This window comes from Choloepus didactylus, chromosome 13 (genome assembly GCF_015220235.1).
Source record: "Choloepus didactylus isolate mChoDid1 chromosome 13, mChoDid1.pri, whole genome shotgun sequence".
NCBI classification, from domain to species: Eukaryota; Metazoa; Chordata; class Mammalia; order Pilosa; family Megalonychidae; genus Choloepus; species Choloepus didactylus.
In genome coordinates this window covers 71,524,562-71,552,365 of record NC_051319.1, presented here as the reverse complement: position 1 = coordinate 71,552,365, position 27,804 = coordinate 71,524,562, and the positions used below count along the sequence as shown (strand labels likewise).

Sequence of the window (27,804 nt, the reverse complement as noted above, 5' to 3'; positions counted from 1 at the left end):
AATAGAAGGAAAAAGGAAGGAAGTAAATCTAAATCTTCAAAGAAAATTATTTAAAATGAATATCCAAAAGTAAAAAATGAAAAAACAACATTAAGTATGAGATAAAGTTAGAAAAAAGAGAAAACAGAGGTTACAAATGGCTGAATCTTGGAAATATATTTTCTTGATGAGAGAGGAGGGATACAAATCAGAAAAATCAGGCTGCCCATATTAATGGATGCAAAGCAGCATATGAGAGAGATAACTATAGTAGAATTTTTGCAGTTTGATTTAAGAGAATATGTGTACTTTCCATACAGGTAATTTGAACTATTAAAATTCTTTTATTGTTTTCTAAAGTTATTTTTATCAAATTAAAAATGTTGGAATGTATTTCAGTATTAGAAAATATGAATACAGTAATTGGTAAAAATAAAATCACCTATAATGAAGCAGTTCTAAAATTTCTACTTGAATTATGGGCGGGGGGTAAGAAAACAATACATCTTTTAGAATTAATGAATGCAGTGAAGTATGTATGCTCTCTTTCTTTTCTGATTCATATTAAAATAAGTAATTAATTAAATCTTTGATAAGTTATACATGGTATAATAATCAAATTAATATCCACACCTTTTTAATTAGTATTCATTTAAACTTTATTGTAGGATTTAATGTTCTCTTTTCCTTTGAGTAATATCTGATATTTGACTTTCCTATATATTGCTTTAAAAATTCTTTGGATACTTTTAGTATGCAACCTAAATAATAGTCTCACTAATCTCATTAACATTTTTTAATGAAGAAGAAAACAGCATAAGTGATAAAATATCAGCCATAAAAACATTTAATGAGAACTTGAGTTGTTATTATGCCTATTAATAATCTCTTATAAAGACTACTATAAACAATATGTTCCAACTTTTTAGCTTTATTGTTTGGTCTGGAAAAAATTTTAACTGAATAAAATTTATCTTGGGGTTCCTTTCCTTTAATTTCTATATTCTTTTTCTTTTTTCAGGGCCAGGAGAATTAGGAAATTTTAAATCACCCTACATAGGGAACAATTGCTCCATCTTCAAGTAAGGTCATGTCTCCTAATGTTATTTATAAAACCAAGCACCTTTAATTTATAGCACCTAGCCTCTTCCTAATCATCAAAGAATATAAACACCTCTTGTATTTATAGGACATATAGGAACAGATGCTACATGATTAAACCCTTCTAATTTATATCCATTTTAGAACACTTCAGTGGATTTTACCATTGGTTTGGTATGCTGTGATATTTTCTCTGTCTTGACATAGTTGTTATTTTATCTCTAGGGAATGAAATAATTTCTTTATTCCTCATCTCCCAGGAAATTTGAATCTTATGTATGAAATTAATGGGTTATTATTTTTCCATTGTCATGTAACATAGAATAAAAATCCTTAAAGGCCAACATTTTCTCTTATATTATAGGCAAATCAAATGCTGCCCGTAATATATAACCGAATAGCATCATCTTCTGTCAGAGTTTAGTGCAAAGAACAGAAGCGTCTCAAATTATTCAAACAGGAAGAGGTATAATATAAGGAATTTACATTATCACCATAAGAACTGAAGGAACTAGCTCTAAGCTAGACCTTCAAGAATGATTCCCAAAATAATAAAAAATTGATTAATGCACCAGAGGTGCTCCTACCTCCGAAGCCAACTAGCAAGTCAGAAGCTAATTTTAAAAGGAGAATAGGTATTTGCTGAAGATAGTTTGGCTTAGCTCCAAAATCATGGGGTACTGCCCTGTGATCCCCTACTAAAGATTGTCAAGTGCTTCATATAATGTCCTAATAAACCATAGAAACTTCAAGGATGACTGCGTCTGCTTGATCATAAAGTTCACAGCATATCTGCTTGTTTTGCAGCTTAAGCCAGCTTCACTGGGTCCCCTTCTAGACCAGAGAAGCACAATTAAACATGGTGTATGCTGCATCCAAAATCCAGGAATGTCCATTAAGCATCTGTGGTACTCGAAGGTGCAGCAAATTGTCTTTCACTGTGAAGTGAGTATACTAATGTATGCTTGTCTATTTCACTGAATAGCAGGCACCTAAATTTTCACTGGGTTCATCTTCCATATTCTGAAATACTGGGGATCTTTCTAAAACAACCAGTGTACCAGATACTTCTTGTCCAGAAGGTACAAATAGCCTGATGTCATCAATGTGGGGAGGAAGACCATTGTGATGTCCTGTGGGTGGTGAGACAGTGAAACTTTAGTTGATTAAATTTATGACAAAGCACTGAAGAGTCGGCACAGTCCTGAAGTAAATCAGTGAAGAGTCCTGCTTCTGGTGGTGGGGAAAACAAATTGCTTAGTGACCCCTGATTGTTATTATGCTGAAAAATCACATGCTAGCTGTATGCCCAATGTCAGGAGTTGTGGTGGTTTGCGCCAGTAAAGAGCATCTGTACCAAGAGCTGCAGTCATCACCTGCATCATGGTAATCCTTTGCATTTTTCAGGGCTTTTATGGTAGCATGATTCTATAACTCTCACAAGAATTTTGGGTTGACTATTTTTGGAAAGAGAGTCAGTTCTTGGGCTGCTACACGACTTGTCCTGCCATAATGGTTCCCTGCAAGTAAGTAGAGTTCTACCAGTTTATATATATATATATATATATATATATATATATATATATATTTCCCCCCCAACTGTACATTCATAAACAGGGGAAACAAGAGCATGAGTCCCTATACCCACAAAGCCCACCATGAGATAAAGTTTGGCCAAATATCTATGTATCATCTGACCCTCATAAGCCTCCACTCAGACCTGGGGATCACAGTGGCAAACTATATTTCCAGGAATTAATGTACTTAGTATGCAGGGCTTTGAAATCATAATACCTAAAAAGTTTGAAGTTTTTCCCTCTCTTCAGACACCATGGGAAGTAGTTACAGATTCCATTGGAAAGGACTAGGAGGAAGATTTAAAACAAGTGCTTGAAGCAGTGTAACATGGAACTTCCTGGAAAGTATTTGGCTTCCATTTCATTGAAGGATTTCTGGGCCTGTAAACTAGATCAAGTCTGGGGTGATCTGACTACATTATGGTGGTTTAAATCAGAGCTCTATTCATCACACTCATACTGATTATAATGAAACAAATGCAACCTTTGTTGGTTGTCTGTCTGAACAAGTTGAAGGAGGAGAAATGATAAATTTCTTTCACACATTCTTATTTCCTTCCTCTACATTATATGAAAAAATTCTGTCATCTCAACTTCATGTAGCATAAATCACTTTAAAATCCAAGTTTCAGTCAACAGAGCAAAGCATTAGAACCACTCCCAGTTTCTCAAACCAGCACATGGAATCTAAAAATCTTTAGAAACAGCAACCATTTGATACAGTTGAATCCATCTGGAGTTTAATTTTTTCCTCCATGTTCAAGTCTTATTAGCAACTATTACACACATTTCCCTGTTGTCTGCCAATATAATTTAGCACACTTTTGTGTTTCATTGGGTGTATAAGTCTTCTCCTACCTGGTCAGATTTCTTTCCCTGGGCACATGTGGTCTGTGATAATTAAAAGTTTGAAGGCAATGAATATTGGAAGGAGAGAAGCATGAAGATACTTGACTTCCTCTTGCAAAGTGAAGTCATTACAGGGTCTTTAAGGAGTGTCATATATGGCTTCATCTGACAGAAGAGAAGAGGTTGTATCTGCTGGGAAAAGAACCTCAGTGAGATTTGGAGGTTCAGAGATTTAAGACTTATCTGGAATTTATACAAATGCCCCAATTCCAGTTCTCAATCTCCTAGTCTTTCCAAATCAATGTCCTAGTTTTCACTTGTAATAATAGTGTGAGTCTGAGCTCAGCTTTTAATTTAGCAGCCAGCAATACTGGACTATTTATTATATTTTCCATAATATGAGCCTGGGAGCCAGAGAGATGAGTTATTTAGGGTAATAATAACTTTCCCTCTCTGCGTTGGATTAATCTAAGAGTTTAAATCCTGAGCTTATCATTTTGATCTTCAGGATCTTTACCAAGTGAGGAAAAAGCTAGCCTACATTAAGTCCTTATATTCCTTATTCCCACCATAATTTTCTGTTGTAGCAATTACTCAGTCTGCTGGAGCCTTACCCATAATAGCCACTTCATTGCAGATGTGTACAAGTTATAACTTTAAGGACTATTTTTCCACCACATGGGATGGACTAGTAGTGCCCTAATTTCCCATTTTAATGGGAATGTCTCTGCTTTCAAGCCTAAATAAGTCAGGTAAAGAATCCCAGATTCCCATTGGTGGGTGTTGCTTGTGTGCAACCACTTCTGGTTCCAAATCTTTTATCAGTTGTGTCTCAGTACGTGACATAAAAATTATTCTAGGCATTTTAAACAGGAAGGGAGTATAATTAGGTGGTTACAAGGTTTTACCTTCCATATTTTATATATGTGGAATTTGTATGTGGAACACAGAACTGTAGGTGCAAAGGAGTCGGAAAAAAGTGCATATTTTAAGTTTCTAAGTTCTTAAGTAAAGGTAGGCACTATGAAAGAAGGGTGAAATGGAGGTTAAGTGAGCTAATCTATAGTATCAAACATATGTTCTCAGAAAATGTAGAACATAATTAGTCAATGTAATACAAATGTAAAGAGGTACCTATTTGCTTAAAATGTTTGGATGCCAAAAATGTCTGGAAAGAAAATCTCAGGCCCAGATGGCTTCACTGATGAATTCTACCAAATATTTAAGAAAAATTAACACCAATTTCACAAATTCTTCTGAATAAAGTAAGAGGAAGGGTCACTTCCCAACTCATTCTGTAAGGCCAATATTATTCTGATACCAAAACCAGTCAAAAACATAACAGGAAAAGAAAGCTACAGACAAATATTCTAAGGAGCATAGGCATAAAATTCCTCAACAAAATGCTAGCAAACCAAATCCAGCAATATTAAAAAGAATTATACACTAAGACCAAGTATGATTCATTACATTAATGCAAGGTTGCTATAATATCCTAAAATCAATCAATGCAATACACCATACCAACTGAATAAAGAACAAATACTACATCATCATTTCAATAAATGTGGAAAAATCATGTGGCAGAATCCAGCACCCCTTAATGATAAAAACACTCAATAAACCAGGAAAACAAGGAAAGTTCCTAAACTTAATAAATGGTATCTTCAAAGACCCACAGCTGTATAGTCTTGTGTATACAAATTCCTAAGGAACTCACTAAAAAATTATTATGAACAACTAATATTTTAGCAAGGATACAAGATCAATATACAAAATCAATTGTATTTCTATATACTAGCAATGAGCAATACAAAAATTAAATAAAGAAAACAATCCCATTTATAATTGCTTCGAAAAGAATAAAACACTTAGGAATAAATTGGAGGAATATTTTCATCACCCCCAAAAAGAAATTCCCTGCTGGAGAAATTGAAAAATATCTGAATAAATAGAGAGACATTCTATGTTCATGGATTGGAAGACTCAATAATGTTTAGTTAGCAAGTTTCCCTAATTAATGTATATATGCAATGCAATCTCTATTTAAATCCAAGCATACTTTTGTATAGTAATCAATAATCTGATGCTAAAGCATGTATGGAAATGCAAAGGACCTAGAAGTGTGAAAGCAATTTGGAAAAGAAGAACAAAGTTGGAATACTTAAAAAAACCAATTTCAAAAGACACACCAAAGCTAGAGTGATCTGTGGTAATGTTATAAAGGTGGATGTATATATAAGTCACGGGAACAGATTGAAAGTTGAGAGGTATTTACATTTATGGTAAATTGATTTTTAAGAAATGTGTCAAGACAATTCAATGGGGGAAGAATTTTTTCAACAAATGGGACTGGGCAATTGTTTTTGCCTATATAAAGAAAAATAAACTTAGACCTTTACTGTACATTATACCCAAATATCAACTCAAAGTGGATCAGAGACTTATATTTAAGAGCTAAAATTATAATATTTCTAGAAGAAAATGTAGGAAAAAAAATTTCATTACCATGTTTTAGGCAAAAAGTTGTTAGATACAACACTATCAACCATAAGAGAAAATATTACTGAACTTAATAAGTCCAATAAAATAAATTGGACTTATTAAAATTAAAATCTTTTTTACTTCAAAAATGCCACTGAGAAAATCAAAAGGCAAACCACAAACTTGGAGAAAAAAAATTTGTATCCATAATATATAAGTGTTCTTACAACTCCATAATAAGACAAGCATTTCTATTAAAAAAAAAAAAAGTAGAAGGAGTCATTTTGATGGGCAATTCATTAAGAAGACATGCAGATGACTAATCACCATGAAAAGGTGCTTAACATCATTAGTCATCAGGTAAATGCAAATTAAAACTGCAATGAGGTATGACAACACAACCAGTAGTCTTGACTATAATTAAAAAGACAGACAATATCAATTTTGGGCATAGTGGAAAAGTTCTAAAACTGACTCATTGTGATGTCTGCACAACTCTATAAACTTATATTGAACTGTATACTTACAATGGATGAATTTTGTGGTGTGTAATTTATACTTCAATAAAGCTGAAAAAATGTTTTCTTGTGAGCTGCATCCTGCTAAGATAATAGATTACAATAAAACAGAAAACAAAGTGCCAAGTGAGAGGGATGGGCTGCAACTTAATAGTTAATATGGACAAAATGGGTCAGGAATGGAGGGCATTGGACTGATGTATACAATTACTGTAAGATTCTTAGGATTGTAAGCAGCACATAGTGAGATTCTTTAGGTCCTGTGATCACCAAGAAATTGGAACCTATAAGCTGAGAAAAATTATTCATATATCCTATGCTTTGTGAGGCAGATTCAAGTCCCTGACATTGTATTTAAAGAGATCCAGAAGATGAAATTAATTACAAAGTCACAACTCACATGTACCCAAAATATTATTCCTCAATGTGCAAATTTTCATTTTCTTACTATGACTTCTCTAACATGAATGTAGCCAGCTACCTATATAAGGGCATTAGGGAATTTTAAAAAGTGTGCTCTGCCCATAAAATATCTCCCATTTATTTACTGCTGCTATGTTTCAAAGATGAGACACATATTCTTTAATTCTACAACTAAGTATATGTTATGAATGCAAGTGGTCCTGGGAGAGGTAGTACATTTACTCACAGGATCACTCCTGTGTTCTGGTTTTGATAGAATGGCCATAAAAGAGGGCATAACCATAACAGAAAATGAGGCACAAAAAGGAAGGAAGCTGGGCTCTCCTCATTTTTAGTTTCTTTCTTTTTATTTCGTTGTTTTTTTTTTTTTTTTTTTTGCAGGCTAACTTTTCCTTTAGCTTCTTTATTAGTCATTTAGTCTTGTTTTCAGTTTGCTCCCCTTTTTCCTTTCCTTTGTACTCCAACCACCCCCTACTCCAATTTATCCTTTCCTGCTGCCTTTTTAAGCTGTTTCACCTTTGGCCAAGGCAGGTTTATTGACAACTTTGCCCATCCCCTCTTGGGGTCTTCATTTGTGCTCCTGCAACTGAATTCATCTTCTTCCTGGCTGTACTTGGGGTTGTGAATGCTAAAGGTCCTGGGTGCCTGTGGTCCTTAAAGGCCCTGGCTGCCAGTGGGGGAGATATGAGAACCACATACACGTGGGCCTTTTAGTTTTCACCGATGGTCAATCATATAAGCAAACTTCCTTTCCATCCCCATGGAGCTAGCAAGCAGCAACTACATGACTCGTGAAGGACTTAAATTTGGACTGGGGAAGGGGAGATAACAATTTAAATTTGGTCAAGAAATCACTGAATTAGACTGAACTTCTTGCAAATATATAGATTAATTTGCCTGTAATAAGGTAGGCTGGAAGCTTAATTATAAAATTTATATTTTTAGAAATTTGATATTGTAGGCTGTTGGAACTGTGTATTTGCATTAGGTTATACACCCTGAATTTCTGCAGACACAAAAACTGTGCCTACATAATCAGAATATGCTAAACTGAATTCAATCCATTGAATTAAAGTATTTTTAACAAATCTATTGGACAGTGAATAACTGATTTGACTGACGTTTTCCCTTCCAAATAAGTTTTCTTTTCCCTGTAGGATGTAACACCAAATTCTTATAAAATCTAGCTATAAGCAAGTCATCTTTAAAAGAGATAGATTTTACTCTTTTCTAACTCATTTCTTTTAGCCCCAGTCTAATTGTTTTTAAGCTCACAGGATGTTATAACACAGATAATAGTTCAACAAAAATGTTTTGTTATGGAAATCATAGTGTAGGCTCCATAAAAATTATTACTTCAGATCCTAGTCCCAAATTCATCTAACTTCATGAGTCAACCTGAGTTTTTGTGTGTTTAAAATTTTGTAGCAAATTCATTACTCAGAAAATAAATTATAGGGAATACCACTAAATAAAACTTGTTCCTTAACCTACCTAGTTATAACAAGTGAGTTACTATGTGTGCTAGTTTAGATGTATTATGTCCCCTAAAACAGCATATTCTTTGATACAATCTTATGGGGGCTGATGTATTAGTGTTGATTAGGTTGGAACCTATTGGTTCAGTGTTTCCATGGAGATGTGACTCAATCAACTCTGGGGGAGACCTTTCATTGGATTATTTCTATGGAGGTGTTGCCTACACATTCAGGGTGAGTCTTTATTGGATCACTGGAGTACTTTAAAAAGAGCCACACAGGCCCAGATGCAGAGCAACTGAGAGTGACATTTTGAAGAGCAGCTGCAGCTAAGAGAGGACAAAACACCCCAAGAGCAACATTTTGGAGAATGCCATTTTGGAATGCAACCTGGGAGCAACGGATGCCAGCCACATGCCTTCCAAGCTAACAGAGGTTTTCCGGACACCAGTGGCCATCTTTTCAGTGAAGGTACCCGATTGTTGATGCCTTACCTTGGACACTTTATGGCCTTCAGACTATTACTACATAACCAAATAAACCCCCTTTATGAAAGCCAATCCATTTCTGGTATTTTGCTTAATTGCAGCATTAGCAAACCAGAACATTATGGTGCACTTAGTTGTATACAAAATGAGTAAGACCGTGGAGCACAGAAGTAGATGCTAAGAAGCAGAGGGGGGATATAATGGTTGATATTACAATGTATTGAGGGAAATCATTAGAAAAAGATACATAAAGCTTTCAAAGTAGATAAATGACCCCACATATGCCATTAGCCATAAGAGCAACTTATTTCCACTTCCGACAGCTTCAAGGTACATGAAGGAGCAGATAGAGATCTTCAGCAATTACTCATTTGATTCTGCTGTACTTGCATCATTAAACCAAAAAAAGAGGAACCCAGGGGAGTTTCAGCTAGAAATCAATTTTTTCTGCTTCATTTTAAGCATGCTATTGGCTGAGGTGTCAATGTTGAATTACACTGCAGATAGATTTTTAACTGGATTTAGCAAAGTCTTTGATTGACTTCTGCCTCTAAAGGCTCTAAAATTAGATGCATTTATTCTCTTGTATGTACTGAAATGTTAGGCTTTGTTATGAATCTGTCCCCTGATTCTGATGGTTTCCTCAGACCTCAAATTTTGCTATTGGGGAAGTAACTCCTCTTTCCCATAGTTTAGCTATACGGAATTAATGAAAGCTAAACAGAGAATTGGAATTTACAGATGATTTATATTCAAGAAATATCCCTATTTGACCATGAGAAAATTATTTTTTATACTGCTCATTTAACAATTACTGTACTTCCTAGTATTGTTAAATATCATTTTGGTTAACATACTAGGTCTTTAAAAATCTGTGGGTAGAGATAATCTGCTCTACCTACCTGTGTTCCTCCACAACATCTAATATTACAGGCATTCATACAATATGAATATGAAAGGATAATAGTCTCATCCAGCCCCTCCCAATATAGATGAACAAGCTAATCTAGACATTTAGTCTAAAAGTTTGGATGACTTTCTCAAGGTCATGAAGTTAATTAATTACAATTGTATGGTGGAATGTTCTATCTACTGCACTGCACAGCCTCTGAGCTAGGTTGTGGTGTCCATGAATTCTGTGACGACGGCCCTCGTGTGAAGGAATTTCTCCCTGGGCGAGCATACGGTGTTTGTGATGGCACTGACATTGTGCTGCTGTGCCCTTTGCAAGGATGTTGCTATTAGCTCTTGGCAAGAATAGCTTGTAATTCAGCTACATTTTTTTTTTATAGAGGTGATAGATTATTGTTAATCCAAACACAGTTTCCACTTACTCTCTAGAGTTTATGGTAGGGGACTAAAGTAGAAACTTGGCTACATTAGTATTACCCCCTAAATGAAACACTTTGCAAGAACCAACCACAGAAGTCTAGAAAAATAGGTAAATCTCAGCAAGAATTTTAGATTATAGGTGAAATCTGTTTTGGCTGCAATTTGTATATACCTCTTACCAATCTAAATACCGACACTAAAAGGGAAAACATATGTGCCTGTTCCATAAAATTGTTGAGGCAGAATTTCAAATAGTCAGAATCCAACCCTATCCAAAATATGTTGAATGACTGCCATTGTTTTGTGTTGTGTTGTATTGTACTGTATTTCATTTCATTTCACTTCATTTCATTTCTTAACCAAAAGAGAATTCTTATTTCATCTATCAGGTGCTATTTAATTCAAATAACTCTTATAGTGCTATAATCATAAACATCAGAGGTTAAAAGATTAAAATTCATATTAGATGGACCTAGTAAACAAATTTCATTTTTTGCTCTATAGTTTACAGGAGTTTTGATTTGGTGTACCTAATGATGAAGCTTAAGCAAGAGAGTTAACTATTTTAAGATTCCAAACCAGAAACTGATAATACAGATTACAAATGATCAAAAATGAACCTCTGAAATTGAGCCTAAATGACAATTTACCAAAAAAAAGTGATTTTAAAAAAAAGGACAGATAGTCTCCTCCTTTCATCTGTCTGCTGAAATCTCCAAAAGAATAGCAGCATGCTTTCTCTGGGAAAGCTGATATTACCATGGGGAGACTGCTACTAATGAATTCAGAGTAAGTTTATTTTGCGTTTGTTACTTTCAGCATCCCATAGGACCCCATGTTGTCACTAAGATGCAGTTCATACAGAACTTCCTATCTCAATAAATGGCACCATCACCTATCCAGATGTATAAACCAGCCCTGACCAAAGTTGTATGTCCATCATTTAAGATATTTAATAGATACCTTAAATGATATGGATGACTGTGCCAGTTTGAAACTGTTATGCACCCCAGGAAAGACTATGTTCTTTAAAGCAATCTTGTGGGGGCAGACCTATTATGGGTGGGATCTTTTGATTAGGTTGTTTCCATGGAGATGTGACCCACCCAACTGTGGGTGAGACATTTTGATTAGATTATTTCCATGGAGGTGTGACCCAGCCCATTCAAGTTGGGTCTTGATTAGTTTACTGGAGTCCTTAAGAGAGCTCAGGGGCTGACACAGATCCAGACATTTGGAGATGGAGATGGAACGATGCTTGGAGATGCTGGGAGATGCAGACAGAAGGATGTTTGGAGATGCTAAGCTAAGAGGTGAGGCCCAGAGTTTGCCCTGGAGAAGCTGAGATAGGACTCCCAGATGCTTAGAGAGAAATGCCCCAGGAGAACCAAGCAGATTTCTGAGAGAAGCTAAGAAAGACAGAAGCCCAGAGACATTTTGGAGAAAACCATTTTGAAACACAGCTAGGGAGCAAAGGACCAGCAGATGCCAGCCGTGTACCTTCTCAGCTGACAGAGGTGTTCCGGACACCATTGGCCTTCCTTCAGTGAAGTTATCCTCTTGATGCCTTAGTTTAGATACTTTTATAGCCTTATAACTGTAAAGTTGTAATCTAATAAGTCCCTTTTATAAAATCCAATCCATTTCTGGTATTTTGCATCCAGTAGCTTTAGCAAACTGGAACAATGATCTAAAATTATTTTCCCTTCTTCCCCTGAAAAACCCATTTCTCCCCAGGTCTTCTCCATCTCAGGATATGACACTACTATCCATCCAGTTGTTCAGACTAAAACTTTAGACCCCTCTCTTTCTTGGACCCCTGTGTCTAACCTAACAGCAATTCCTTCCTGTATTACCTCCAAAATAAATCTCAGAGGTATTCATTTTCTACATTTTCATCAATGGCACACTAGTCCAAACCACCATCATCATCTCACATCCTGATTATTGTAATAAGATTTGATCACCTTGCTGTTTGAAACTGTCATATGCCTTTCCATAGGGATAGAATGAAATTGTAACTGCTTAACATGGCCTATATAGCCCCATGTGATCTGGCCCTGCCTAGTTCTCCAACTTGGTTCTACTAACCTTCTCAATCGCTACTTCCCTGACACAATGGCATTATTTTTTTTTTCATTGAAGATGATCAGTCGTGTTCCTTCATTGGGACATCTGCCCTAGCTTTTTCTTTGATCTGAAACACTCCAAATCTAATTCTTCCTGTGGCTGTCTCCTTCTTGCCACTGAGGTTTCAACTTAACTCTTACCTACTCTTTGAAATGTTCCATAGCCAATTCTAACTGTAAAATTTCTTCAGCCACTCTCTATCACATCACTGCATTTTATTTTCCTCAATACAGAACACTTTTTATATTATTTTGTTCTTTCATTTATTTATTTATTATTTGTCTCCTCCACCATAATATAAACTTCATAAGAGCAGTGACTTTGCCCATCTTGTGTACTGGTCTAGTCTCAGCCCCTAGAACAGTGCCCAGTACATGGTACATGGTAGTAGCTCCATAAATATTTACTGAATGAACAGATTCTTGACATGTGCTTCTGTTACAAACCATATTCAACTGTTCACTTAGTTCTGTTGATATCAATTTATCAGTATCTTTTGAGGACCCCTCCATCTCCCGTGTCACATTGACAGAATGAATTACCATTTTTCTCTTTACTGGACACATGACACCTATAAATATAAATTTCTATCATTTTTTTTGTCCCTCTCTAATCTATTAACCACCTTTCAGCCAGGATAATCCTCTAAATTATAATTCAATCATATTAACTCCTACTTGATACTCTTCAGTAATGTACCATTGCTCTTAGATAAAGATCAAAATTGTTAACATGAGTTACGAGGCCATGGATTGTCACACTCCTGTGTGTTTCTCCAATCTCAGTTTACCAATCTCTCCATCACTCTTCCAATTATGGCCATTGTGGCACTCTTTTAATTTCTCATTCAATTTTGCTTTTGCCTACCAGGGAGGCTTTGTATAAACTGCTCTATCTTTTTGGAACACTCTCTAACCCCTCTTCATCTACATATTTTTCAGATCTCAAACAATTTTTAAGTATTTAGGAAAGCCTTGCCTGACCCACAGTCAAAATCAGATTCCCAATCCTGGTTTATCAGCAGAAATATTTTTGCAAATAGAAGAAAAGAAAAGAAAAGAAAATAGGAGAGGAGAGGAGAGACAGATGAGAGGCCTGGCTCTACCCCAGGATTCTTGGATCAGAATATTGAGGAGTACGTTCCAGTCATCCATATTTTCTAAATTACCTTCTCATTTGTTTCTGACCTTAGATATCAAACTCCAACTCTGAAGGATATCTATACCTTCTGCTGAACCACTCCAGGGATTAGGACTAAACTGCTTCCCAACACAGAGCACCTCACTTTTGTATAGATTTGGATTGTTTCAACTGATCATTAGAAAGTTGAACTTCAGTGATTAAGCAAATTTGGTTTTCCCTTACCTTCTTCTGACTGATGCTTGTTCTATACCTCTGAGAGGTATAACAAACTAAAATGTAATGAAGCTTAGGACTGCTTTGGTTTATCAAGAAGTCATTTCACACTTTTGACTCATAATAAGCTTGATTTTCAGCTGTTAACTTAAGACATTTTCCCCCACTAATATTGATGCTAAATAATTTCACTTCCCCCCATTAATGCATATGGACTGTTTTCTTTGTGTGTTCATTTTACTTAAGTGTACTGTCCTTCAGTATTCTCAATGATATGATTTTATTTGATTCAGCCAATTTTTTGACAAAATAATTTGCTACCCTTTCAATTTTATTTCATCTACTAATCAATAAGCATGACTTAATGAAGTTATTAATGAAACTGTTGAATAAGAAGGTTCTAGATCAGAGAACTTATTAAACCACTAGAGACATTTCTTCTCGTTAAACTCTTTGATAACATCACCTACTTGCAAATTCACCTAACAACAAAATCTGTCCCATTTTATCCACATAGACAACATGATAAATGTCAAGTATATTTTAAGCTACTTAAAGTTCCTCAAAATATACCAACAATAACAACCAAAAAAATAGCTTATTTTTTTTTTTTAGCTCTTACTGTTTTAGGAACTGTTCTCATAGCTTTAAAATTTCATGTAATAGTTCAATAAATGAAAGTGGACATTATTGTCATTGTTGCTGTTATCTGTGCAATTATTATTTCTATCCTTGTCTCAGCACTTTCATAACCTACCAATCTAGTAACCTTGTCAGAAAAAAGGATAGTTATCCTGACATAACTTGTTTAAGGAGACCATGCGGGCTCTAATGATCACTGCTTCCTTTCCCAAATGCTCAAAAATCAAACTTTCAATAATGCATTTTTAATTTTAGCCTGGAATAAGGCTCAAATTTTCTGGTTAATAGAGTACATACTACAACTACATTTTCCTGTCTTTTTATTTCTGCCTACTCCCCTAGAGTTATTTAACATTATCAGTGGGAGAAATATACAATTTATGGAATTATGGGGTCAAATTATTAATCAAGGTGTATCTACTTATTTGAAGGACTAGAATGATGAATATTTTAATGCTGTATAGACCATCAATCAAGGCACTGGTTAATTTGCCCAAATAATTCATTTTTATATCCTGAGAATGATTATAACGTCATACATATAGACATATGAAATTACCAGAGAAAATATAACCACTAAATTAAATTTCTCTTGATATAGCAGAAGGCAGCTTTCAGATATACTTGCAGTTTCTGTAAAGAGTCTATATGTGATGGCTAATGATGTCCATTCCTCTGGATTCACATTTCCTTGTAGAATAACAGTGACCATGTAATACACATGCCTTTTTCTGGATTCCTTCTTTATTCCTCTCCACACCCAGCAAAGTATCTGTTGTTAGTTGGCAAGGGTATGACAGCCATTGATCCATGTTTTTTAATTAGCAAAGCTCATTTATTAAAAATCTGCAAGCACTGGTGATTGATTTTCTTTTATTTCCTCTCTACTTCAGTTAAGTTTAAGGCAGTTATCCCAGGTCAATAGATTTTCTTTGCAGACCAGAAGTTTCCCTTGGGTGAGTTTTAGCAAATCATTTGGGCTGCAAACTAAAGCCCATATTCTCTAGTTAGCTTTATCAGTATTAAAGCCAATATTTAATCTCCATCAATCTCTCTCCCATGTCTTATTTCTCAATTCAAGAAGGAAAAAACAGTTCTATTAATTGGTTTCCCCACCTGCTAGTACTGCACAGTTACTCCCTGTGAATGCCTTCACCTCCTGCCTCCCCTCTTGTTCTTTGGATGAGATTTCCAGGCACCTGCCATCCTGCAGGTGTGCATCCAGAGAAACCACTTCACTACATTTCTCTGTGAGTCATGGTGTTTAATTTCCAAAATGGTTGTGTGGGCTTGTATGAAGGATTGACACGTACCCTAGTATGCAGTTTCTGCGCTAGCCATCCTTATAATTAAACATGCTGAGATGGGTTCACATAATTTATTATCTTCAAATAGTAACAGAAGAGGATCAAGTGTTACACACCAATAAACAGTCTTGTCTACAGAAAAATGTAATCAAATAGGAATAAAATGCACTATGTTCACACACACACACATTCTTCACATATATTGTATATATTACCATTTCCTGCTTTCCCCAAGGCAAAGTAATTTACAGAATGAATGAATTACTTGAATATTGCCTTTTGTAATACAATGGATGGGACAGTTCATTTCATTTGTCAGTTTGGCTAGGTTCTATGTCCTGTTGTTTGGTTACAAGCCCTGACCTGATTATTACTGTGAGGGTACTTCATAGATGGATTTATATCTATAGTCAGTTGATTGCATCTATGGCTGATTGCATCTAGTCAACAAAGGAGATTGCCTTCAGCAATGAGGGGAGTCTTTTTATCCAAACAGAGGCTTTAAAGCCAGAACTGAGGATTTCAGAAGTCAGACAGAAGAACTGCTTCTATTGAGCCAGTCAGCTTTTCCTGAGGAATTCTACTTTGCCTTCATTGGAATTTCCAAGTTGGGGCTTGCCCTACAGAATTCAGACTTGCCAATCCCCACAGTCAGGTAAACCAATTCCAATAATAAAACTCTTAACATTTACACTACACACACATGCACACATATGTATATATGTATATATAAATATATGTATATATTATTCCTATAATAAAACTCTTAATATTTACACATGCACACATATGCACACATATGTATATATGGATATATGTGCATATGTGTGTATGTGTAAATACCAATGCCAGTTCTATTCCTCTGGAGAACCCTGAATAATACAATGGATAGTGGGCAAGGATTATTTTTCTGAGCTGAAAAAAACTATGGGCCTCTAATTGTCACTGATGTGGATGAGATTTGAGGGAGTCTTCTAGGGAGCTGATAAGATTCTATTTCTTCATCTGGGTGTTGAAAACTTAGTGGAATTTCATCAAGCTTATACAACTTATGATTTGATCACTCTTCAGTGTGTATGTTATACATCAAAGACACTTAAGTTAAAAAGCTACGCAGGAACCATACAAACAAATTAAGTGATCTTAGTTTCAAATAATGTGTGAAATTTAAAGTTGAAATTTAATTGCACCTTGGAATATCTTAATTTATGAAAATAATACAGCTCATATTTTTATGGGATACATTTACGTTCTCCACTGAAGTGGAATAAAAATTTAGAAGTCCTACATTTTTGCAGCATTTGCATCTGACAAAGCATTAAAATCATAAATAAATCATTATTTGATGTCTTATAAAAATATTTGTTAAAATTTGTAATCTGCATAGAGACAGAAAGACTACCTGTTGAAATATTTCTGTCAAAATATTTACATATTTAATCGTGAAAGATTAACCACAATGGCTATATTCTCCATTTAGCAAATTTTGCTCTTGAGTTTGCCAAGTACTTCTACATCTGTATAGAGAACATTTTCTTAATTAAAAATGTCATGGTCTACAGGAAAGAGTTAATTGAAGGTGTCAACACTTAAAAATTTATTAACCATAAAACACAACTTTAAAAAAGATTGCAGGAAGCGTTATGAGAAAAAAAGGAAGAATAAAGCCTTACTGAAAAAAAAAAAAACACATTCTTCAGAAAAATCTCAGGGATATGATATTGGAGACAGATAAAATTAAGAAATAGCTGTGAATATATACCAGAAGCAATTATTCTGCTAATGTGATTTTTCTTGCTCCGATAATCAATAAAAGCAGGTTTCATATACATAGGCATATGTTATCTTTATTTTTTAAACTAATTTTATGTAAAAATAGTATTGAATAGAAGTATTTCCTAGGTCCACCAATAAATTAAAACCAATTTGTAAATTCTCAAAAATGTAATACTAAGTATTGGAAAATTACCATAGTATGCTGAGGGCCTCAAATATCTGGGCAAATGGGCAAGCAAGGTAAGAGTATATTAGGGAGCTGTAGGTTATCATTCCCTCAAACCTGCAGTCTACAGCAGCAAGATTGCTGAGCAGAGTGTCAAGAAAGTTTCCTAGGACCCAGATTCCCAGGGCTGGTGACTTGGGAATCTGGTGACTTGGTTGTTGACAGAAGGGAAGTAGGAGACATTGGGCCATTATCAAAATCCCAGTTGTTAGAATCTTATATACTTTATGTAAGATATATACCCTATATTTCTTACCTTTTAATTTATCTAAAATTTTAACCCCATATGGTTCAGGTTAGTATCCTCACTGGAAGAATAATGAAAATAAAGACCTTGTTCTGTTTAATAATGCATACACTTCTCAAAGAAAATTTCCAAAGCCTCATTCCTTTACCAGTCTGCCTTTCCAGTCCCATGAGATTAAACTCATGCTCCATACTGGGTTAGTGACTTATTTCTTGAATAATGGAGGAGAAAATGCCTCAAAGGACATTACTGGCAAGAAAAAATGGAATATAGACTGTATGCTTTATATCAATTTAAAGCTTCTTAAACTTGTTGATGGCATTTAATGAGGTTATATGGTGAATTGTCTAAATTGTTTTTAGGAGATATAAATAGAAGTAAAGGAGCATGATATATGCAACTTACTCTCAAATGTTTAGAAGATAGATGATATAGATATGATATAGATATATAGATATACACATACACTTTGGTTATCTGGAAAGGGGGTATATTATAGTATTTATTATTTTCTGGACTCTGTTGTAAGTGCTTTATGTACATTAAGTCATTCAATCCTCACAGTAACATTATGATACAGCTATTACTAGTATTCTCATTTTTACAGATGGGAAAAATAAGGCAGAGAGAAGTTAAAAACATTGCTAAAAGGGAGAGGTTAGACTTGCATATAATTGTGCCTAAGAGTCTCCCCCTGTGTGGAGATACGGAAGGCCCCCTGGCTTAACAAACTATAGAGCAGGGCCTTCCCAAAGCTCCAGATATCTGAAGGTGGACAGTGGGCTAGGAAAAGGCCAAAAGCTTTGCATGTCTGAAAGCGGACTGCAATTTAGATAGGAGAATAGTCTCTGAGCTCCTGCTGGGCTCCTTCCGTGCTCCTGTCTCCCGCCCCCACTGTTTCCCATCTAGCCCCCAAAGAAATTGTCCTTTAAGACTAAAGATATGTAAATATACCTCATGGCTTTAGAAAAAATGTACCCTCCCAGAGATACCTGAAAACAGTCACGTAGGAAACTACCTTGTATGCTATAAAGACCTGTAGAAATGAGTAGAATAAAACTTTCTTTTGCATGGACACTGAGGACGGAGTGTGCTCCCCTTCTTTCACACCCCTGAGTACCTCTTTGCTGCTCAAATGTGGCCCTCTCTCTCTAGCTAAGCCACCTCAGTGGGTGAACGCACTGCGCCCTCCCCACTATGTGGGATCTGACTCCCAGGGCTGTAAATCTCCCTGGTAATGCAGGATATGACTCCCGGGGATGAATCTGGACCTGGCATTGTGGGATTGAGAATATCTTCTTGACCAAAAGGGGGATGCAAAATGAAATGAAATAAAGTTTCAGTGGCTGAGATTCCAAATGGAGTCGAGAGGCCACTCTGGTGGACATTCTTATGCACCATATAGATAACACCTCTTAGGGTTTAATGTATTGGAATAGCTAGAAATAAATATCTGAAACTCCTAAAACTATCAAACTCCAACCCAGTAGTCTGGACTCTTGAAGATGATTGTATAATGATGTAGTTTACAAGGGATGACAATGTGATTGTGAAAAACTTGTGGCTCACATTCCTTTTATCTAGTGTATGGATGGATGAGTAGAAAAATGGGGACAAAAACTGAATGAACAATGGGGTGGAATGGGGTGATGATTTGGGTGTTCTTTTTTACTTTTATTTTTTATTCTTGTTCTGATTCTTTCTGATGTAAGGAAAATGTTCAGAAATAGATTGGGGTGATGAATGCATGACTATATGATGATACTGTGAACAGTTGATTGTACACCATGGATGATTGTATGGTATGTGAGTATATTTCAATAAAACTGAGTTTAATTTAAAAAAAAACTTTGTTAAATTCACGTGGTTAGTGTTCTAGTTTGCTAATGCTGCCGGAATGTGAAACACCAGAAATGGATCGACTTTTATAAAGGGAGCTTATTTGGTTATGCAGTTACAGTCTTAAGGCCATAAAGTGTCCAAGATAATGCATTAACAGTTGGGTACCTTCACTAGAGGATGGTCCATGGTGTCCCAAAAACCTCTGTTATCTGGGAAGGCACATGGCTGGCATCTGCTCCAAGTTCAGGTTTCAAAATGGCTTTCTCCCAGGACGTTCCTCTCTAGGCCTCAGCTCCTCTTCAAAATGTCACTCTCAGTTGCTCTTGGGGTGTTTGTCCTCTCTTAGCTTCTCTGGAACAGGAGTCTGCTTTCAAAGTCCATCTTTAAAATGTCTCTGTAAGCTTCAGCTACTCTCTCAGTTACTGAGCTTTCTTCAAAGCATCCCTTTGGCTGTAGCCATCTCGCTCCTTCTGTCTGAGCTTATATAGTGCTCCAGCAAACTAATCAAGGCTGATGCTGAATGGGTGGGGCCACACCTCTATGGAAATTATCTAATCAGAGTTATCACCCACAGTTCGGTGGGGTGCATTTCCATGGAAACACTCAAAGAATTACAATCTAATCAACACCAATACGTCTGCCCGCACAAGATTACATCAAAGATAATGGTGTTTTGGGGGACATAATACATTTAAACTGGCACAGTTATTAAATGGCAGAGGTGGAATTCAGACTCAGGCATCCTCTCTCCAGAGTGCATGATCTCTTCTTCACACACTGCCTCTCAGCCAGCACATGTAGATGCTCAATAGAATTTTTCAGAATGGTAAAGGCAGAAAGTATGGGCATGATAAAAGATGAGACATATCTTTTCTTAATCTTAAAACAACTAGACAGCATGATATTCTTTTATGGATCAATTTTATGGGAGGATTTTTATTCCTTTTGAACATTTCTCCACAGGCAGATTTGGCTTCATAAGGCCTGTGTTTCTTATTTGCTGGATTTTCATAAGGTATTGCTCAGTTCTCTTTTTTAACTTTCACATGTTGTAACTCCTCTGATGCAACTGATCTTTTGAAAGCATAGAATGCTACTTAAGAGTTCCGTAAGTAAAGGAAGAGTCTAAGTTGTATACCCATTCTTTGGGAAGGTGAGTTTTTAAGGAGTTAACAGTTTCTTTGCTGCTATTTTATGGGAGCAATAATTTGGGTGCCCACCCTGTGCTAGGCACTGGGTTAAGCACTTTCTTGCCTTCATAAGCTCCTTTCATCAGGGGTGTGGAGCTCAGTTCTCCATAGCAAAGGCTGTCCTCATGATAGTTAATTCTGTCTAGTCACCAAGGAGATCCTCAGGCCTTCCTTCATCATCACTACCAGCTAACTTCTTTTTATTCTGTCCAAGTCATCTAAGTGGGTCTCTGAAAGAGACAAAGCAATTTTCTGCTGAATTAAGCAAGGTTTTAAATTCAAAGAGGATAGCTTACTATAAAGGCTTATGGGACTGCAAATCAATGAAAACAAATTCCGTAAAAGGCCTCTGCCTGGATTGCTATTTAAGGTTATAATGCACTTCTGTAGTGCCCCAAAAGCTTCAATAAAATTGCCATATGGCTCCTGCACACTAACACATTTTTAATTATTATAACAGTTTGACAGGGTCAAGAGTCACCAAAACATTTGGTTCAAATTAATGTGCATGAACAAGGCCACAACAGGAGTTCTCATTAGTTAAAAGGAATAACCTTAGCTTTGATAGAACTGTTTTATTGTACAAGTAAATGAGCTACAGGGTTTAGAGAAGCTGCCTATGATATTTGCATTTTGAAATGATTAGGACAGATCCTGTTTTTACCATGATGTCCATGTTTTCATGGTGAAATAGCATTGAACCAGAACATGCCTCTTCTGGTATGATAGAGCTGCTGTCACGCAAAATACCAGAAATGGATTGGCTTTTATAAAGGGAATTTATTAGGTTATAAGTTATAGTTCTAAGGCCATAGAATTGTCCAGACTAAAGCATCAACAAGAAGATAACCTCCCTGAAGAAAGGCCAATGGCATCTGGAACACCTCTGTCAGCTGGGAAGGTACGTGGCTGGTGTCTGCTGGTTCCGGGTTGTGTTTCAAAATGGCATTCTCCAAAATATCTCTGAGTTTGTCTCTCTTAGCTTCTCTGGAGCAAACTCTGGGCTATCATCTCCAAACACTGCTAAGCGTCACTCTGTCAGCTGCTCTCTTAAAGGACTCCAGTAAACGAATCAAGACCCACCCTGAATGTGTGGAGCCAAAACTCCACGGAAACATTCAATCAAGAAGTCACATCCTAACCAAAAAGATTAATTAATCTGCCCCCACAAGACTGCATTAAAGAATATGGCTTTTTTTCTGGGGGACATAATGCATACAAACCAGCACAATGCCTAAGAATGAATTGTTCTCATTATTTGATTTGTGCCTTGGATGACAATGTACAACATTAAATGACTTAAATCTGAAAGAAAAAATAACGGATTATGGAAAGTATAACTAGGCAAAAAGATTACTAGAGTCACTGTCCTTTCCTCTTTCTAATATAGAAAACCACATATATTTCATATGAGAAAGAAAAAAAAGGCACAGAGCACCTAATAGCATTACTCTAATTTTCTTTTGAGGGGCTTACTTGCATATTGACTTTTCTCTAAATTAACTTTCCATATTCTAAAAGTTAGTTACTGTGCCAGTTTGAATGTATTATGTCCCTCAAATGCCATTATCTTTGATGTAATCTTGTGTGGGCAGACGTATCAGTGTTAATTAGATTGTAATTCTTTGAGTGTTTCCATGGAGATGCACCCCATCCAACTGTGGGTGATGACTCTGATTGGATAATTTCCATGGAGGTTTTGGCCTGCCCATTCAGGGTGGGTCTGAATTAAATTACTGGAGCATTATATAAGATCAGACAGAAGGAGCAAGCTGCTACAGCCAAGAGGGACACTTTGAAGAAAGCACTGGAACTGAGAGAGGAGCTTCAGCTTACAGAGACATTTTGGAGATGACCTTTGAAAGCAGACTTTTGCTCCAGAGAAGCTAAGAGAGGACAAATGCCCCACAATGAGTGACATTTTTGAGAAGCTGAAGCCTAGAGAGGAACGTCCTGGGAGATAGCCATTTTGAAACCAGAACTTGGAGCAGACACTGGCCACGTGCCTTCCCAGCTAATAGAGGTTTTCCGGATGCCATTGGCCATCTTCCAGTGAAGGTACCCATTTGTTGATGACTTACCTTGGACACTTTATGGCTTTAAGACTGTAACTGTGTAACCAAATAAACCCCCTTTATAAAAGCCAATCCATTTCTGGTGTTTTGCATTCCAGCAGCATTAGCAAATTAGAACAGTTACTAATGGCCTGTTTCTAAAAATAAAAAGTCTGGATTCTGCTATATGGTGTTTTGTATCTCTGGATTAAAAAATTATTTGATGTTTTTCTTTCAAAATTATTTTCCAGATTGAACAAAACAGAAAGTTGTGAAGTGGCCAATTTCTCAACAGAATGCAATGATGGTTGAGAATGGCACATACAGTACAGGTTAAAATGGAATTATACATACTAAATTATCCACCTCTGTTCACTTACATACTTTCAGATGGTAAGGAAATTCACATATCTGCTTGTGATGTTTCGGAAGTATTATTGAGCATGTCAGAAGAAGTTATATTAATGAGTCTTTGAATCATCTGCACGGTATCAACACACATTATCAAGAGTGATGTACAGAGACTGTAAGTAAAGATTTGAAAAATAGTATGTGGACTAAAATTCTTGTGAAAGTATTCACTTTAAATCAATAACCCGTGAATATTTTTAATATGATCAACATAACCATCCTTGTTGATTCCTTGTTTCCATTAAGAAGTTGGATATTCACCCTCAGGATTCTGTGAAAATTTCACTTCTATAAATGGCAGATGTGAATCTCTAATTCAATATGTGTGAAATATAGAGAACTGAGATTTCAACTGCTTTTCCACAGGCCTATTTTCTCTTTTTTTCTTACTGAAAAAAAGAGAAAATCAACCATGTGTGGTTTAGACTTTACAAAGTATTATTGATCTGTTGTTAATATTGACTACACTGATAATAATTTTTCATATTCCAAGTTTTATGAAATTTTACTCTCAAGTAGACTGGAATTTGTCTTTAAGAGACAAATTCCCAATGTAAATATGTTTTAAAAATTTCCTTTATAAAAATTGTTTATATAATTCTAATAACATCTTTTCCTTAAATTTTGGACTTCAGCTATGGAGAGTTATACCTGGAAGGAAATTTACCTAAAAGGTCCATGTAAGAAAACTCCAATTCTAAGTGTTTATCTCCCTTTCCCTTTATAAGCCACTCCTACTCACCATAGTCCCCACTCCCCCCACCCCACCCAGTCCCAGCAAGACAACCATTCTATACAATTTCGTGTTATGTTCTTTCTGTTTGGTATGTGTTTTATAAAATAAATGTTGTTTTGTGTTCATTTATTTAGTTTATATAATATATGATATTGGGCTATATAGCTTTGTGGATTTTTATTTATTTATTTGAGAAATTATAGTTTTACAAAAAAAAATCATGCAGAAGATCCCGAGTTCCCAAAATCCCTCCTCACACACTCAGTTTTCCCATTATTTAACATCTTGCATTACTGTGCACCTTGTTAAAATTGATAAGACATTATTATTATAGTTATACATTAACTATGGTTCATAGTTTACATTAGTTCTCACTGTTTATGTTATACAGTCCAATGTTTTTTCTAAAAATTTATTCTAGTAACATATATAAAACCTAAAATTTCCCTATTTAACCACATTCAAATCTATAACTCAGTGTTGTTAATTACAATGTCATACTACTTTCATCACCATATATTACCATAATTTCCCATTACCCCAAACAGAAACTCTGTACCAATTAAGCATGAACTCTCCTTTCCCTATCCCCACCCTGATGCCTGGTAACCTACACGCTAGTTTCTAACTCTATGAGTTTGCTTAATCTAATGATTTCACATGAGAGAGATCTCAAAATATTTTTTCTTTTGCATCCGGCTTATTTCACTCAACATGATGTCTTCAAGATTCATCCATGCTGCTGCATGTATTGGAACCTCATTCCTTTTCATGGCTGAACAATATTCCATTGTATGTATATACCACATTTTGTTTATCCATTCACTTGTTAATGGACACTTGGGTTATTTCCATCTTTTGGCAATGGAGAATAATGCCACTATGATGAGAAACTGGAACTTAATCTTATAGGGTCTCCCTTGTGTATAACATGTTGCTTTTCTCTTGTAGCTTTCATAAATCTCTCCTTGTCCTCAGCATTTGACAATTTGACTGCCATGTGTCTGGGCATGGCTCTGTTTGAGTTTATCTTGTTTGGGGTTCATTGGGATTCTTGCATGTTTATATTGTGCCTTTCATTAAATTTAGGAAGTTTTCTTACATTATTCCTTTGAATATTCCTTCTGCCCCTTTCTTTCTTTCTTCACCTTCTGGAATTCCCATAATACATATATTGGTATGCTTGATGGCATCCAACAGGTCTCTTAGACTCTATTCACTTTTTTACCATTCTTCTTTCTTTCTGCCCCTTGGCCTGAATCATTTCAATTGTCTGTTTTCAAGTTGATTGATCTTTCTTCTGTTGTCTCCAATCTGCTGTTGAAACCCTCTAGGCAATTTTTTCATTTCAGTTATTATGTTCTTTGACTTCAATATTTCTGTTTGGTTCCTTCTTAAAATTTCTATGCCTTTATTGAGGTTTTTATGTTGTTCATTCATCATTTTCCTGTTATCCTTTAGTTTTTCTACATATTTTCACTTATCTCTTTGAGCATATTGAAGATAATTTTTTTAAAGTCTTTTCCAATATGTCCAAAGTCTGTATTCTTTGCCGATATTTTCTGAATTTTTATCTTGTTCCTCTGGATGGGCCATTATTTCTTGTCTCTGTGTTTGTCTTGTAATAGTCTTTGCATACAGTACATTTTAATATTTTAATGTTTTAACTGTGAAATTTAGTCCCTGAGCTGTGTGTTCCTTAAGTTTGTATGGATTTTAAAAACTTTTTCCTTTTCTCACATATTCACTTAATTTTTGTTTTGTTTTGTATTTTTAATGATTTTTTTAATCATGGTAAAATTTATACACAGTGAAAATTCATAGATCTTAACTGTACATTTCAATTAGTAATGACAAAGTATTCATTTGTATAACCACCACCCCAATTAGGTATATAACATTTCTATAACACCAGAAAATTCCATTTGACTCTTTCAGTCAATTTCTAAACCTCCAAAATAGGCAACCAATATTTTGATTTCCTTCACCACTTTGTAAATAAAACTTGTAACCAGAAGACATTTAAAATTATCCCTATAAAACCAAGTGAGGAATTGAACAAATTGAATGATGAAAGGTCAAACAGTTTACAAGAACTTTTTGATATTCTGGAGTTGCATTTTGCAATAATGTCTCTGGGAAGAACCCTTTGACATATTTCTTATTTTTAATTGGATACATATCTATTCTGTACTGGAATGGAATAAAATTGAGAAGCTCTACAATTTTGCATCTAAATTTGTTGAAATATTCAAAAGAATTATAAATAAAAAATTTTTATGAATTTTGGCTCAAAAATATTTGTCATAGAAAGGTATTGTGTAGAAGGCAAAAATACAGTACCTGGAAAAATATTTGGGTTAAAATAGTTACACTTTTTGAATGAAAAACATTAACGTAAGGGTTTCCCTGATTGAGTTTGATAAGCAGCTGTTCATGCTTGGTACCCTGTGAATTCTTGTAATAACTGGCCTATAATAACTTTATTTGTGCAACCTTGCACCTAAAGAAGAAAGAAAATAGCTTGTGTTGAGTTTTCCTTTCATGTGCCAGATCTAGAAGTCTCACAGGAGTTCTGCAGAAGGGGCCAAAAGATAACTTTGCTGATGTCCAGGTCTCTGTAGCTGATTGCCCTGATTTGCTGAAGGAACCATTTACTTTTGCTGCAAAAGGCACCTTCAGGAAAACTAGAATTGCAGAAGTAGATGTGCTTTACATATTGCCTCTTGCAAACCAAGAAAAATTCATGATCTGAATAAGATTGCAAAAGAAATTGATCTCCCTGGAACTTTTATTCTTCAAGCAGGGTCAGGCCCATTTCAGACTCTTGGGTTCAATCCTGGGTTTATGCCAGTTATTCAAACAGAAAGTGAACACAAACGTCCTGTGAATGGAAATTACTTTGCCCATTTTAACCCTGCAGATGGAGGGTGTCTGCTAGAGAAATACAGTGAGAAATATCATAATTTGGGGTGTGCATTACTGGCTAATCTTTTTGCCAGTGAGGGCCAACCTGGCAAGATCATTGAGGTGAAGACCAAAAGAAGAACTAGAAAACCTAACTTTGTGACTTGGATAAGAGGGACTCTTGAAAAGCATTAATGGATATAAGCTTGCAGGAATGAGAGGTACTTTCATAATTCAGAAGTGAAAAGGAAAGACTCACATTGCGCCCCCAGAATTTTCTTCCTGCCCATTGAACACTGACGAAGAGGCAAATAAATGGTTGCATTTTTATGAGACGCATGCTCCTTCAGTATGTCTGCCAGCTTTTGTCTCCAGATACCCAGAATCTGATTTGTAATTGGAGCACACCTAACCCAGATACAGTAGAATATGTCTGATACTTCTTACCTGCAAAGTTTCTCTATCACATGGACCATCCAAAAGAGACTCATTCAATTGTGCAAGATTAAATCAGCTGATACTCATTTAGAAAAAGAGATGGTTAGCTAAGGTTTACTTTTTAAAATATTTTAAAAATTAAGCTCATTGATTGATAGTAGCATAAAATCCAACAGAAATTACCTCACTATTAAACCCCATTTTTTGGCCTCTAAAATGAAGGGTTATGTTGAAATTATGTTCTATATTATTTTCTAAAGCCATCTTAGAGAAACTACTGGTAACAAAGATGCACAACTGAGACCTTTATTTT

General features: G+C 35.6%; 1 pseudogene; it reads left to right on the top strand.

Moving 5' to 3' along the window:
- Positions 1 to 1,939: 1,939 nt before the first annotated feature.
- Positions 1,940 to 27,562, top strand: LOC119507749 (annotated as a pseudogene).
- The last annotated feature ends 242 nt before the right edge of the window (positions 27,563 to 27,804 follow it).